The sequence below is a fragment of the Dipodomys merriami genome, unplaced genomic scaffold (assembly GCF_024711535.1).
Source record: "Dipodomys merriami isolate MVZ:Mamm:240054 unplaced genomic scaffold, mDipMer1.0.p SCAF_101, whole genome shotgun sequence".
NCBI lineage: Eukaryota > Metazoa > Chordata > Mammalia > Rodentia > Heteromyidae > Dipodomys > Dipodomys merriami.
Window position 1 is genome coordinate 1,776,998 of NW_027202283.1, and position 15,275 is coordinate 1,792,272.

The following is a 15,275-nucleotide window of genomic DNA, read 5'->3' on the forward strand; positions in this document are numbered from 1 at the left end:
AAGGACTACTAATACATTTTGACTTCTCATTAAGCATCTTCAATCATCAAAATCACCTGAAGACAATAGATAGGCCTATTTTTAGATGAAAACAAGTGTCTTTAAAAAAAAATAAGAATTTAGGTAGTCATACAAAGGACTTCTATTTTATTACTGCATTATACATTTTTTCTAATGTTGGATACCAACATTAGAAAGCTATTAGAAAGCTCTTAAATCCCATATGTTGAATAGTGAGTTCTCGTACACTATAACATGGTATTTCCCAAATCATTTACATAGAAGGCATTGTTTCCTATTTTCTCTTTCCTAGAATAAGCTGCACATGAAGACACCACTGGTCCTGATTTTCAGTCTGTACCATTGAATACTGAGGAAAATCTTTCCTCTGCTCCCTATAATTCACTACTCTCCAGTTAGAATAATTTAGAATAGTAAAAATGGAAAAAGACAAAATATATCATGGTGAAAAAACATATGCAGAACATTCACCAGTTTTTTCTGACCAGTTCAACCAATGTGAACTATTGGGGAAATACATGGACACCTCATTCCCACTGGTACTCAAAATCTCTGGTTAGGCAATTCTGACGAAGACAAGGAACAAGATGAAAAAATTAGGAATGGTATCAATTGCAAGAAAAAAATGGAGTAGGATCCAAGCAAATTTCTTCTTTGGAATGTTGAAATGTATCGGCTTACTGTGTTGTGAACACTGCTTTCCAAAATGGCCACCCAGATGAATTCTAGGGATGAGGATGAGTATACCCTCTTCATTGGGAAGCCTAGAGTGGACACTTAGACATTGTCCATTAGTTGGTAGCTCAAGGCAGATATTCATGCAATAACTCTGAATGGCTGGACACCCCTGCACAGTACTTATATGTGGAATAATATCAGAATGGCTTCTTTATTACTTCATCATGATGCAGATACCAATCCCCAAACTAAAGGCCTCTTGACCTCCTTGCATCTTGCTGCTGGGAATAGAAATAGCAAAGATACTCTGTATCTCCTTCTGTTGAACCATTATATCAAACCAGGTCTGAAGAACAATTTTGAAGAACTGCATTTGCTATTTCCAAAAGGATAAGTATGTATCACTACCTCTTTGAAGTTGTCGAAGGCTGTACAAATTGTTCTCCTAAGTCGTAATGGTTTGGTTTCTTAAATTTCAAAAATGCCAGTCCATCTTTGGTGTCCCTACAAATTTTTTTCACAATGCAAAGCAGCAGCAATATCTTACAATAAATATTTATGTATTCCATGGTATTCTTCTAAGTGAATTGCATGACTTTGATATCAAAATGTATTCAAGAGTTGTTTGTATACATCTATAATGATTTCTGCAGAGTTTGTGATTCTTTAAATCAGAAATAATTTTAACTTATCTGTTGAAATGAATAGTATAGAAACTAAAGATGTTCCGGGTGCTTTTCTGAAAAAAGAATATCTATGTTTGTGTAATGTTCATAATCTATTTCATTCTCTCCTAGATATAATACTTTGAATTCTACATTGCTATATAATGTATAGATTCATTGATAAATGTGACCTTTCAGATTGCATTCCACATAGAAGAATTTTAAGACTCCTTTTTTTCGTAGTTTCTTATTTTATTTCTTTGGGATAAAATGGCAATATTATCTAATTTCAAGTTTTGTAAAGGTTATACTATGTAAAGGCCTTTCTAAGGTGAAAATTTAATACACTGATGTCAAACTAACCTTTAATTCTATGAATTACATGTATTGTTACACTTGTATTTTTGTAATCAACTTTTTAATAACTGTTTTTCATATCTTGCATCAGAAGAATGAAAAATATGGAATACTTCACAAATTTTCATATCATCCTTGTGCAAGTGCCATGTTAATCTCTGTATTGTTGTAATTTGGGTAGACCTGTTGCTGAAGCATGTAGTATCCTCTAAATTTAAGTAAGTAATGATACAATCTTTATACAGGCATTTATCCATGGTTGCCTATTTGTAACAAGGAACCCTTATTGTTCCTAAAAATGCTATGGATCTTATTTACTCTAAGTACAGTGGAAAAAACTTATATAGTTTGGTCGATTGCTCACATTTACAATTTTTTGTCAATGACTATTTTGTCATTTTCATTTTAAATTTGATCATACTTTGAAGCCTTTACAGCTAAGTCCAAAGGTGGTGGCTTTTCAAGTACTTATTTATCAACTGAGTTAGCTTTGTGGAGCTAATGGATTCAATGTAAGCCTTGCTTAAGAGCTACTTCTAACTTTCTGCAGCTTAAAATTTCCCAAATGAGCTCTTGCTGGGACAAATGTCTACCTGAACTGTGAAGACTCAGGGTCTATGTTGAGGGGGCAGAATGATGCAGGCTCCAGCCTCGGGATTATCTGAGGACTGTGTTTGGGATTAGGAAAGCTCTTGGAACGCCAGGGTACAGAGGGAAAATGTTCCCTCTCCCTTTCTCAAAACATGTCACAGACTCCTGGGAGCTGAGGAAGTGGCTCTTCTGCTTGCTTAAGCATAGATGAACAGCTGGTCAAGCATTTTCCTGAGATTGGAGAAGTGGTTTGAGCTTGCTCTAAAATAGTTTAGATAATAATATACCTAGACATTCTCTCATAGGTTAAGTAAAAATGTATCTGTGGAAATCTTTTGTGTGAATGTTTTCTGACCAAATCTTGGCAAATATTATGCTTGCTAGTCTTTAAATACCCACTAACAATAAAGCACAGCATGCAGTGGCAATTGCTCTTTGCACTCTGCATCCCCTGTGTCCTGGTGATTTTGTGACCCTTACCCAGGGACCCCAACGCACTAGACATTGACACTGAACCTTTACCTTTCTTCCATGTAGGAACAGACCAACCAGAATATCTTACCTTGACAGCATGGATTGTCTTACTGGAACAAAAATAATCTTAGTTACAAGGGATCATAGAGAGATGAACAGTTCAGACAGAATTGTTCAGAATGGAAGGTATTTTATCAAAACATAATTGTTTATTATACGTATCATTTCAAAAGTAGCTAAAGCCAAGAAAGTGAAAAAATTGTTCATAGGCATGATTACCTACTGTCCTGACCTATCATCCAACCAAGCAGGAACTTACACTACTGACATTCTATCACCAAATATTGCAATAGCTCCTGGAGAAGTCCATATGTTTCTCCTCGATATTAGACCTTAAATTTGTAATGTTTTAATCACAGTGTTTCCTCTTGCCTCTAGGCTGCCTGTCTACAAATGGTAAAGCTTTAAGTCTAACTCTACCAAAAACTGAGGTAGAGATAATGGAATAATACTTTAAAACAGAGTTGCCTTTGATTCCCTAAACACAACACAACAATGCAAAACAATTTTTATATTATATGTACTTATATATTTTATATTTATATGTGCTGATTTTAAATTTCATACAGTGAATCTTACTAGAATTGATAATTTGACAAATATATTTACATTTATTCCCATAAATAGATTTGAATATAAATAATTAGGTTTAGAATATATATTAGAATATAAAAAGTATCAATGCAATATCTTCAGTATAAGCTTGTGATACCTTCTAAGTGTCGTGGTCTTCTGAATACACATGGTAAAATAACAGTATTGTTTTCTGCTAATCTATAAGGGATTTTATTCTGATGCTCTGTGTATTGTTTTAACTTGCTGGTCCCAAAGTGTTTTTCTCCATATTTCTGAAGCATTCTTTCTGATTATACCCAGGTTTTGCTGATATGATGTCTAAAAGCTATTATTCTTCTGCAGGACCCACGGGTCCTAGGATAACAGATCCCAGTTATCTGCATCATCAGATAACAAGGGCATGACTTCTCACATAGGCCCAGGCAACATGCCAACAGAAAATAATTAAAGACACATCTCAATTTCCCATTTCCTATAATATTTCAGGGCCACAATTGCTTACAAGAATTAGCAGTAATCAATTGTGAAATGCAAGGCAAGTTAAAATGAAAGATGAGATCACAAAATCTGAGAGAAAGTACTGTAATTCAAACATTCAATTGACAGATGACCAGCCCATATGAGTGAACAAAATCACAAATGAACAAGGTTATTTTTAATACCTTTCTCCTAATGATGAATGAAAGATTTCAGTGCAGCCAAAAAAATAGTTTCTGGAATGATAGATCGTAATTGGTCTACCAAGACTAGGAAAACTTGATTTAGAGGTCAAATATAATTTAGAAAAACATTAATTGAGAATACCCTTAGTGCTTCAAAACACTGGTACTTCAGTAAAACTTGGTTCTGTAGTATAAAAATGTCATTCTCAAACCAATGTAACCTACATTTAATCTCCTGAAAGTATATTCCTTTTCAAATAAACTTTTAAAAATCATATTCACCAAAATAACACTTGACAAGTAGATGATAGTGACATTACAAGGTTTTCAAGTGTAGGGAGCTAGTTAGAATAGAGTTGATTTACGTACCCAGCACTAATACCAAACAAGTTCAACCATTCATTAAAGTGCAGAAATTCTACCCCCCACCATTTGTGTTGTTCAGTAGGTGCCTTCCAGAAATGTGTTAAATAGATCAGCCTCCCATAATTCAAACACAAATATTACCTAATAAAGTAAATTTCATCACATAAGAAGGTACATTTTAAAGTCACTAATTGTTGCCTTATCATGTGTTGCCTTATCATATATTTTCCCTATCTGTCTAACATAGTAAGAAATATGACTTTAAGTCTTGAATATGGGTACTGATGAGAGATTTGACAAACATAAAATCTGTCTTCTATTTCTATCATATTCCTCTAAGTAGTAAATTTTAGTTTTCTTCTTTTTCCAAAACTTATAGGTAGTAGAAAAAATCATCCTATGTAAAATAAAATAATCACATACCATTGTACAAAGCCATTTATAAAAACTGGTCGGAATAAATTCTAAGCCATTTTTAAACGTTCCTTTTGACTAAAGATTAATCTTCCAAATGAACGAGAATAAAATCATGTCTAAGTGCTTCACATCTCCAGTCTTGCAAATTGTTATTGCAGATGAATGAATTATGGAAATATAAGCTGACTTCACTTGCCTATATATACTCCATACTGGCTGAGACTCAGAATTTGCACAGCACAGGAAAACAGGTGCAATGACTGGCTTCTCACATCAGGGTGAATTTTTGGCATTGCTGGGCTTCGAACTCAGGTCCTAGGAGGCCCAACTGCCCAATTGGTCCACGTGATCACACCAGACTTTGAACCACTAAGAAGATGGGCTCTTCCGAGGAACTGAGATCGAGCCACATGGAGGCCAAAATAGTGCTTAATGCATCATTTAAACATGGGATGTATATTCACATCCGTGTGGGGACTGCATCGTGCATTGAGTGTACATATTGTGTTTATTTTGTATTCTATTCATGGATTATTGTGTATTTTCTCATGTATATGATGACACGTATAACTGGGCTGACATGGATAACAACTTATTCCCATGACCACAGGGTGGCCCATGCATTCTCCATCCTAGCTGAGACCCAAGACTTGCACAGGAAAGGAAAACATATGCAACCATTGGCGTCTTACATCAAGATGAATCTTTTGGCAAGGCTGGGATCTGAACTCGGGGCCTAGCAGGCCAAATTGGTGAATGGGTCCATATGAGCACAACAGCCTGTGAGCGACAAAGGAGCTAGGCCTTCCCAGTACCTGAATTTGAGCCCCCGTGGGGGGAGAGTGGGGAGCACAATAGTCATCCATTCATAAGTAGAAGGTAGAATGCAAATAAGTACATATTTGTATAGAGTAGGATTGATGGTGACTTGTGATGGAATCCAATCTGTGTGTACCTATATTTGGGTATTTTCTGATGCATTCATTTCATGTCTGTGATGATTATTGTCATGCTTCATTAACTCTTCTTTACAAATAATCTATACCACATGAGTCTTGCGTATCATTTCCTACTCGCATCATGCACAAACTACTCATTCAAGGATGAGATAGATCACAAGCCATGACTCTTCCTAGGTCCAGAAAAAAGTATCTCAGTATCTCCCGCCATTCCCTCCTCCTAGGGGGACTGAATTCAAGCCTCAGTCCTGGAAAAGTTACTCCTTATATACATCTCAACAATAGGATTTATACTTCTTTTCAGATGTTCAGTCCATATTGTGTTTGGCGTGTTTATTCATTTTATTTCTTGTTTTATTAATTTATTTACCACTTATTTTATTGACTCTGATGACACATACCATTTATTACATTGTTTACATCCTATCACATAGAATCTAGATTTTAGATGTATGTGTTCTCCATCATGCCTGGCAGTGCTAGGATCTGATCTCAGGGCCTAGCAGGCCCAATTCATGAATGGGTGAGCTTGAGCATGGGAGCCTCTAGCCAATGAAGCTGTCAAGTGGTTCCCACGCGCTGAGATTGACCCCCAGTTTTGGCCAAAACAGCGATACATGGATAGGCAGACGGTGATATACAAAGAAATATATATTGTTAAAGAGTGCCAGAGCCGTCTATCTATGATTGAATGACACCTACTACGTTCCTACCAACTCTTAGGTTTTTATTATACCACCATTGAAGGAATATTATTCTTTTAATGCCTAATAAACTATACATTACGATCAATCAGCATTTTAGGACTATTGCATCCAATTTTAGACTAGACGGATGCATGAACTACTCTTTCAATGGATATTCCCATGCATAGGAATGAGTCTCTTGTGATCTCCTGCCATTGGTGTCAGGACTGGATTTGAACCCAGGGCCTATGTTCACAGGTTGTCCTATGGCTTCACTGATAGCCCACAAGCCATCAGCAATGGCAGGTCATATCTACTTTGCAGCCATGTCATTCAAACCCAGGATGGTCATTGTGCAAAGAAAAAAATAATAAAACCCCAGCCCCCTGAAGGTTGCCACTTTTTCTACTTTCCAGGTTTTTTTTTTTTCTAGAAATTCCCCTGGGCCTAGGATCTTAGGATCAGCTATGGTTCTGGAGGCTGCACCCAAGCCGAGAGAGATCTAAGCTGAGGCAGAGTTTCCATGACCTGAAATCAAGCCCCATGGTTGACCAAAAGAAAAAAAGGAAAAAGAATAAAGAAAATATAATTATTTAACTAAATTAAAAAAATAAAGCTACCTAGTTTGGAATTTCTGCTAGTTTTCTTTCCTAGCCTGGGATTTGAACTCAGGGTCTTGGTAAATCTGTAGCAATGTGAGGGAAGATTTGCTACTACTTGAGTTCAAACTTTGTGCCAACCAAAAATGAAACCTAATCACTAACCTAAGCAGGGGGAGGTAGTTGTGTTGATGGGAGGGAAAGTATAGTAGGGGGAAAACAAAGGAGAAGGTAACAATGCTCAATATGAAATTTACTCATTACCTTGCTCCTGTAAAATATTTTTGCAATAAAAAACGAACAAAGACAAACAATGTAGTTCTCAGAGAAGCATTTTGGAGGTAAGGGAAGGATCTCTGAGTGAATAGCTGTACAAAATTCTACACTTTTTAAAATGTTCAGTATGGAACTGAATAAACATAACTGCTTCCATTAAAAAATTATATCAGTGTCTTGGAACTGGGGCCAGTATTTCTGCCATTGCTAGGATTTGAGCTCACCGTCCAGATAACTATTTTGCATCATGGGTGAAGGCAAAGCTCACTGTCCATGAGGAAAGAAATTCAGGCTAGAGTTCCCAGGGCCTGAATGAAGGCCCTGAAATGGAAAAAATATATCTCTATACATGTGTAATATATGATATATATATACTTACATATGTATGTTAATTTCATATTATGATTCAGGTGGATCAGTGGTAGAGCACTTGCCTTGCATGCCTGAGTCCCTGGGTTCGATTCCTCAGCACCACATAAGCAAAAAGAAAAAATCCCGAAGTGGCGCTGTGGCTCAAGTGGTAGAGTGCTAGCCTTGAGCTGAAGAGCTGAGGAAGAGCACCCAGGCCCAGAGTTCAAGCCACACAACCGGACCCCCACAGAAAAAGAATGATTTTGTATTTTATTTTCCTTTGATTCATTTATATGTTGATTACTGTATTTAGTATTTTATACACATAATATTTATTACATTTTGCACATCTATTATAAAATTATACCCAATAATTGAGGACATTGACTCATTTTCATTAATATTTGATTAAGTGTTGAAACATAATACATAATTAAATGGAAGCATTTTTCACAGTATTCACATGATTAGAGTCTCTCACAAGTATGAGCTTTGTCTTATTTATCTTTGGAAACTTCCTATCGGGTTTTCTTTAGATGATTTATACTCAGAAGCCTTTTCTTGAAGATAGGCAAGTGAGGTATAACATTGTGAGGGTGGGGCTAGAAATGTGGCTTAGTGGTAAAGTGCTTGCTCAGCATGCATGAATGCCAGGGTTTGAATCTTCAGTGCCACATACTCAGAAAAAGCCAGAAGCTATGGAGTAGCTCAAGTGGCTAGCCTTGAGAAAAAGAAGCTCAGAGAGAGTACCCAGGCCCTAAAATCAAGCCCAGGACTGTCTAAAACCATAGGCCAGATGCCAGTGGCTCATAAGTGGAACCGTAGCTTCTCGGGAGGCTGAGAGCTGAAGACCACAGTCCAAAGGAAAGCCTGTTAGATTCTTATCTCCAGTGAACCACCAAAAGAACCCATCTGGCATTTTGGATTAAGTGCTAGAATGTTCACCTTGAGCTGAAGGGCTCAGGGTCAGTGCCCAGGCTAGAGTTCGAGACACACAACTGGAAAAAGAGTGAGGGTTAATTAAAATACTTTTCCTATTTGCTAATTACGAGAACATTCTTTGGAAGATGAACACTGATATACACCAGAATTGGACTCAGAGCTCAAGGTTCAAGTGTAGCACATATATATGTCCAACCTCTCAGACTGTAGCATTGTAATATTGTGTCCTACAGGGTTCTTAAAGGTCCAAGGTTAAAAGGCTTAATATGCTCCACAAGCCTTTTTTGATAAGCAGTTGACTTGTATTGTCAATGTCATTACAGTTCTGAACCTAGCAGAGCACAAGTAGCTCATGCCCATCACCCTAGCTCAGGAGGCTGAGGTCTCAGGATCACAGGGTGAAGCCAGCCAGGGCAGGAAATCTATGACAAAATGACTTCCACTTCTGAAAGGTCAGATATTCAATAGCTTCTTGTGTCTCCCTTGGTGATGAGAATTTACTTGCACATTAAATGTTCTTATAGTACTCGAGTTATAGAAGAAGGAAAGAACCATTATTGACCTATCCTGGATTCAGATGAAGTTCTCAGGATCCAAGCCCTAGCTCTGTTAGCAGGAAGAACTCCAGTGTAACTCTGTAATTGAAGGACAGAAAACAGTTTCAAAATCCAGGCTAGGTGCAGAGACCAGGCCTACATGATTAGGAGGCAGAACGTACACACTCAACAGGGAAGTGAGCTACAAAACCTCTTCATTTATTCCAGGCACAACCAGCAATGGGGAAAACCTGTAACATTTGTTAAAGTTACAGCCGGGTCAGGCTTTACTCGGCCTCTTCAAACAATGACTAATTAACCTTCCTCCCTCATGTGAAGGGAGCCTCAGGCTACCTTTAGGTTACCAATAGAGAGCCAGTTTAGTGGGGGAGAGGGGAGGAACAGATTAGAGAACCCCTACTTTCTGGTCTTAGGGAGTGGGTTTTTGACTCTCCATCTATCAGATTTGAAGACCCTTCTACCTCTGCCAGTCCATTCTCCTTCCTTAATTCTCCACATAATTAATGCAAATCCCCAGACTAACTAGAGGCAGGACTGTTTCTATTTTGTCTCCAAGCACATGATTTAGAACCTAGCTCTGCCCTCTTGACTCTGGGGCCCTTGGTTGCCTGAGAAGTGGGAAAGAGACAGTCTTCCTGCTCTGTGGTTGTGTGAAGGCACACTGCAAAAGGCCTCCTGACTGGGAAGTGTTCCCTTCTTTCCTCCTGACCTCCAAAGATTAAACTATCATATTTCTTTCTTTCTTTCTTTCTTTCCTTCTTTCTTTCCTTCTTTCTTTCTTTCTTTTTTTTTCTTTCTTTCTTTCTTTCTTTCTTTCTTTCTTTCTTTCTTTCTTTCTTTCTTTCTTTCTTTCTTTCTTTCGTTCTTTCGTTCTTTCTTTCTTTCTTTCTTCCTATCTATCTACCTACCTACCTAGGTACCTCTTTGCCAGGTCTTGGGTTGAACTTAAGGCCTGGGAACTGTCTGTAGCACTCTGCTACTTGAACCACAACACCAATTATGGCCTTTTCTGTGTATGTGCTCCCGAGGAATCGTACCCAGGGCTTCTTGCATGCTATGCAAGCACTCTCTCACTAATCCACTTTCCCAGCCTCCTCATATTTTTCTTAATGGTAGTTTTTACATAAGTATGCTACCATTTTACTTCCTCAAGTTTAATTTTCTGAAGACTGGTTACTTCTAAGAAACCCTATCTTGTGTACCCCTGCCTGATTTGTGACTGTTCCTGCATTGTCCTCATAATAAAATGTAAATAAAGACTGCTGAGATCTTCAGTGTGCATCATATAAGGACACAGGCCTGGAACCCTGGAAGAGAAAGCAATGGGTCTGACATGAAGAGGATGATGCAGTAGGCGCAAGGATCATATCTGAAAAATGAATAAATAAATAAATAAATAAATAAATAAATAAATAAATAAATAAATAAATAAATAAATTAGAGAAGCATCATTGCATACAGTATGTTTGAACTCAGGGAGGTAATATACACACATAAGTAAGTAGGGCACTGATTCATAAACGTGGCCTTCTCTTTTTGAAAACGTTTTTGAGGCTAACCCATGGCTTAAACTCAGGGCCTGATGCGTTCCTCAGCTGTTTTTCCCAAGGCTGAGGCTTTACCACCGCCACAGCTCCACTTCCAGCCATCTGGTCGTTAATCGGACATAAGTGCCTCCCAGGCTTTCCAGCCTGGTCTAGCCTGTTTCTTCTGCTTGGCTTTCTCTCTCAAAGCTCCATTTGTACCTTCTGGTCCACTGCTCCACTTCTGGTTTTCTGGTGGTTTATTGGACATAAGAGTCTCACAGACTTCCTGCTCAGGCTGACTTTGAAGGGCTATCTCTCAAAAAGGTTTTAAGCGGCTTTCCTCAGGGATTCACCAAGGAGCATCTCCACACAAACCTGGAGTCTAAATCTCGAGAGACACTAGAAAAGTGATGCATGAAGATGCTTCTAGTATATTCTAGATACTTAAGGTTGGAGACACACAACACTCCTAATTATTAGATCATTTTATAGGCAAAAGAAGCAACGCAGACAATATAAGGATCGCTCTAGCTTTTGGTCCTCCCATCTTGAGACAGTAAATTGCTGTAGCTCAATGCTAACTGACAGAGCTGGCATGTCCTGTGGACATTTGCACAGAAATTCTCTGACACTCATTTCTCACTTTTGGTTTCAAACCTATGAACAGATGGTAAGATGAGGAAGGAAAATCCTTCTTAGAGAAAGCAGCTATAAAGGACATTGGGTAGTTAACTTATAAATTCATAACACTGGGATGACCATGTTAACAAGTCAGGTTTCCAGATTAAAAAATGAAGAAGAAAAGAAAGAAGGTGCCAGTGGCTTCTCATTGTAATCTGAGCTCCTCAGGAGTCTGAGATGTAGACAATCTGAGTTTGAATCCAGCCAGCGTAGGAAAGTCTATGACAATGTTATTTCTAAGAGATCACAGAAAAACCCAGAAGTGGGGTTTTGACTCAAGGTTAATGCACTACCCTTTAGCACAAGGATCTCAGGAACAATGCCTAGGCTCATAGTTCAACACCAGGACCTGCCCCCTCAAAAATAACCTGTACCTCCATATCATTGTATATGTATGTATGTATTCCTATAGGTGAAGCTCCAGAGTAGTTACTATGAATGGCACCAAGCTAGAAAATTTGTATCCAATAAAATGATTTCATAACAGAGACTGATTTCATGAAAGTGCATGTTCTGCGGCTCCCCTCACTGTTCCCAGTATAGCCTGAGGGTTTCTCTGCATCCCAGGCCTGCTGGAAGAAGTCTCCCTCATTGTCTGGACAGGCAGACAAAAGGCCTCACTTCTGTACAGCTATGTAACAAACAGCTCCATCTGTGTCAGATTGTGAGAATGAGTGTGAGTGGGCTCCAAAGGTCAGGATAAAGGTCTAATTTTAGCCCAATCTATTTCTTTCCCCAGTGCTCTGGTTTGACAGGAAGCCATTTGTGCCATCTCCCGTGGCAGGCCAAGTCCTGTGCACTTATCCTGCCATTGTGAGACTACATTCCGGTGTTCAGATATAGTGCTCAATATAATTCAGCAGTCCTTCTGGCAGACAACTGGGGCACTGAAACCCATGAAATGTTTCATTGAGGACGATGATGGGCCTATGATGTCTCTCCTAGGTTTCTGGAAGCTTGGGAAATCCAAGCACATATCTGATATCACAAAGCTTCCTGTCATCTAGGACTGTTAAGCTCTTCAGGTTTTGAAACATTTGACCTCTCCAAGTTGGGCCCTGGCTGGCTATGTTTGGGGGTTGAAAGCAGGGCTGGGGTGCTGACCATGAGCTCAGTGTAGAAGCCCGGTGCTTTACCATTTTGTCTAACAGCATCACTTCTAGTCTGTGAGTGTGTGTGTGTGTGTGTGTGTGTGTGTGTGTGTGAGTGTGAGCCCGCGTGTGCACAGGAGGTTGAACTCAGGTCCTGAGCACTGCACATACTTTCTCTTGTACATGGATACCCCTCTTCCACTTGAGCAACAGAGACACTTCAGGCTTCTTTTTAGTGATATGGCCCTGAGAAATCAAACCCAGGGTTTCATATATTCATATATGCAAAGCAATCTACACTCTACACATTCCCAGCCCTCTACTTTAGGTTTGTTAGTTTGTTTCTCTCTTCTCTTTATTGTTGTAGGAGTTGAAATCTGGGCCTGGGTACTGTCCTTGAACTCTTCTCCTCAAGTCTGGTGCTCTACCACTTGAGCCAAACACCACTTCACCTTTTTGAGGGGTCCATCGGAGCTAAGTGTCTCAAGGACTTTCCTGCCCAGGCTAGCTTTGAACCATGATCCTCAGATCTCATCCTCCTGGGTAGCTAGGATGACAGACATGAGCAACAAGCACCCAGATTCCACTTCGGGTTTCTTAGTGGTGAATTGGAAATAATAGGCTCATGGAGATAATTGGAGATAATAGGCTTTTGTGTCTGGGATAGTTTGGAACCCAGATCTCAGCTTTCTGAGAAGGCAGGATGACAGACCTTAGCTATAGACCCCTAGGCTGTGGCCTCTGCTATAAGGGGATCCATGTCTCCACGTGGTAGAGCGCTAGTCATAAGCCCAAGAGGTAAGGGCCAGCACCTAGACCATGAGTTCAAGGTTCATGAATGAGAAAAAACAAAACAAAACAATTGTCTGCAGGAGACAACTTACTAGTCTTCAGTAATACATCTTTGTCCCTGCCATGGGGACATAAATGAGCCTCAATATTCTTGTCTGCATAAGCATCTCAGTTGTGGAGATCTTATAAGGACCCGAAGAAAGAATGCACCCTGTGAAGGACACAGCACATTGCACTCTTTGCATGACTCAGCACACAGCATCCTTTGAAAGACTCAGCACACAGCACCCAATGCAGGATGCAGCCAACTGCACCCTGTGAAGGACTCAGCAACTAGCTCTATTCCACAAGCTTTCATTAGAATTAGGGTGCTTTTTATCAGTATCACCATTCTTTGAGGAACAGTTCACAAACCACACAAGTTCACATCTAATGGTTTAGTGTGGTGTTTTTTGGGGGGAGAGTGGGGTTAGCCATGGGGCTTGAACTCAAAACATGAGGATACTATTCTAATAACATTTGATCAAGACTAGAGCTCTACCACTTCAAGCCATATTTCAAAGATTCTAGCAGACTACCTGCCAAGTTTTAAAGGCCCTGAGCACCCAGGATATGGGGATAAGCCAGGGTAACTAGGATGATGGGGATAACCCATGGATCTGGGTTGCAGCAGTTTACATCTGGCTAAGTCAGGTTAGGTGGAAGCTGTCAGCTCCAGACTCCTAGATTGCCCTGTGATGAAGTGTTTGAAGTCCTGTCCTTCTTGCCCTTCTATAGTTGCAGTTAAGACATTCTACTTTTTTTTTGGCGGCAGTCCTGGGGCTTGAGTATGCGCTTTGACCCTGTTCCTAAGCATTTGTGCTCAAGGCTAGCACACAATTGAATGAAAGACAGCAGAACGTCTGGGTTTTCTGTTTATGTGCACTGAGGAATCGAACCCAGGGCTTCATGCTTCCTCGGTGAACATTCAACCACTGAGCCCCAGGAGTGAATGAGATATAAATAGATAGAGATTGTTGTATAAAAATATTATATACACAAAAAGAGAGATGTCTGCATATTATTAAATTATAGATTGTATTACTACCAATTATTAGGCATTAAATTATGTCTCCATTTAATGATGTGTCCCAGTTAACAATTAGTAAAGCATTAATTAAAATTACTCAATATCCTGTTATTGTTTATCACATATGTACATACATTCCTACTATAATTATGTATTTTATAGAATGAGACATATTCCTATATATTATTAAATTATGCATCGTGTGTTACTACCAATTATTAGGTATTTGTGTTTCCATGAAATTTTTATTGTGTTAATGCTTAATAAAATATTAAACTTAATCCACGTCCTATAATTTTTGTGTCTAATTTTATCCTAGAATGATTCCCTACTAATTCAATCTGTTTTTCATTTGTTGTAATGACAATTCTTCCACCTACGACATTTTTTACATTTATTACATCCTATTACATAGCATATAGATTTGCATCTGAATTATACATCCTACCTGTCACCAAGCACTTTCAAAGAAAAAGAAAACATGTTTCACGCTCGGTTTCTCACATCTGAACTCAAAGACTACAAAGCCCAATTCATTAATGGGTAAGTGTCAGCATGCCAGCCTGGAGCATATTAAGCTGACTAGCATTTCCAGCACCTGAGATTGAGCCCTAAGAGTTGACAAAATAAGAACACATTGATATGCAGATTGTAGTACACAAATAAATATAGATCATTATAGAGTGCCGGTGATGTCTATACATTATTCAGCTATATAGGCTACATTCCTGCCAATTCTTGGGTGTTTATTATGCCTTCATGTAATTAATATTATTGTTTTCAGCCTTAATGAAATATTAATTAAATCAACCACTGTCCTGAAACTATAGCATACATGTAATTAATAGTATTCTTTGAATGTGTCAAAAAGCATTCATT

At 38.7% G+C, this 15,275-nt stretch overlaps 1 pseudogene; it reads right to left on the reverse strand.

Annotated features, from left to right (window-relative positions):
- Positions 1 to 1,819: 1,819 nt before the first annotated feature.
- On the reverse strand, positions 1,820 to 1,919 carry LOC138807485 (U6 spliceosomal RNA; annotated as a pseudogene).
- Positions 1,920 to 15,275: the final 13,356 nt, after the last annotated feature.